Source organism: Delphinus delphis, chromosome 7 (genome assembly GCF_949987515.2).
Source record: "Delphinus delphis chromosome 7, mDelDel1.2, whole genome shotgun sequence".
NCBI lineage: Eukaryota > Metazoa > Chordata > Mammalia > Artiodactyla > Delphinidae > Delphinus > Delphinus delphis.
Window position 1 is genome coordinate 73,501,537 of NC_082689.1, and position 2,026 is coordinate 73,503,562.

Here is a 2,026-nt window from a genome sequence, read left to right on the forward strand (position 1 = left end):
AGGAGCAGCGGATTAAATCTGCACAATCACCTTGATGTACCCAGCATCTATGGAATACCGGAATACACAACGAATCATCCCAAAATTGAGGCGGTGGACATTAGGAGCAACGATATACATATTCAGACCTAGGGACACATACAGACTGAAAGTGAGGGGATGGAAAAATATATTCCATGCAAATTGAAATCAAAACAAGCTGGAGTAGCAATTCTCATATCAGACAAAATAGACTTTAAAATAAAGACTATTACAAGAGACGAAGAAGGACACTACATAATGATCAAGGTATCAATCCAAGAAGAAGATATAACAATTGTAAATATTTATGCACCCAACATAAGAGCACCTCACTACATAAGGCAAATGCTAACAGCCATAAAAGGGGAAATCGACAGTAACACAATCATAGTAGGGGACTTTAACACCCCACTTTCACCAATGGACAGATCATCCAAAATGAAAATAAATAAGGAAACACAAGCTTTAAATGATACATTAAACAAGATGGACTTAATTGATATTTATAGGCCATTCCATCCAAAAACAACAGAATACACATTCTTCTCAAGTGCTCATGGAACATTCTCCAGGATAGATCATATCTTGGGTCACAAATCAAACCTTAGTAAATTCAAGAAAATTGAAATTGTATCAAGTATCTTTTCCGAACATAACACTATGAGACTGATACCAATTACATGAAAAAATCTATAAAAAACACAAACACATGGAGGCTAAACAGTACACTACTAAATAACCAAGAGATCACTGAAGAAATCAAAGAGAAAATAAAAAAATACCTGGAAACAAATGACAATGAAAACATGATGACACAAAACCTATGGGAAGCAGCAAAAGCAGTTCTAAGAGGGAAGTTTATAGCAATACAATCCTACCTCAAGAAACAAGAAACATCTCAAATAAAAAACCTAACGTTACAACTAAAGTAATTACAGAAAGAAGAAAAAAAAAAAACCCAAAGTTAGCACAAGGAAAGAAATCATAAAGATCACATCAGTAATAAATGAAAAAGAAATGAAGGAAACAATAGCAAAACTCAATAAAACTAAAAGCTGCTTCTTTGAGAAGACAAACAAAATTGATAAACGACTAGCCAGACTCATCAAGAAGAAAAGGGAGAAGACTCAAATCAATAGAATTAGAAATGAAAAAGAAGTAACAACTGACACTGCAGAAATACAAACAATCATGAGACATTACTACAGGCAACTATATGCCAATAAAATGGACAAGCTACAAGAAACGGACAAATTCTTAGAAAACCACAACGTTCTGAGACTGAACCAGGAAGAAATAGAAAATATAAACAAACCAATCACAAACACTGAAATTGAGACTGTAATTAAAAGTCTTCCAACAAACAAAAGCCCAGAACCAGATGTCTTCACAGGCAAATTCTATCAAACATTTAGAGAAGAGCTAACATCTATCCTTCTCTCTTCCAAACTATAGCAGAGGGAAGAACATTCCCAAACTCATTCTACAAGGTCACCATCACCCTGATACCAAAACCAGAGATGTCGCAAAGAAAGAAAACTACAGGCCAATATCATCGATGAACATAGATGCAAAAATCCTCAACAAAATACTAGCAAACAGAAGCCAACAGCACATTAAAAGAATCATACACCATGATCAAGTGGGGTTTATCCCAGGAATGCAAAGATTCTTCAATATATGCAAATCAATCAATGTGATACACCATATTAACAAACTGAAGGAAACAAACCATATGATCATCTCCATAGATGCAGAAAAAGCATTCAACAAAATTCGACACCCATTTACGAAAAAAACCCTCCAGAAAGTAGGCATAGAGGGAACTTACCTCAACATAATAAAAGCCATATATGACAAACCCATAGCCAACATCATTCTCAATGGTGAAAAACTGAAACCATTTCCACTAAGATCAGGAACAAGACAAGGCTACCCACTCTCACCACTATTATTCAACATAGTTTTGGAAGTTTTAGCGACAGCAATCAGACAAGAAAAAGAA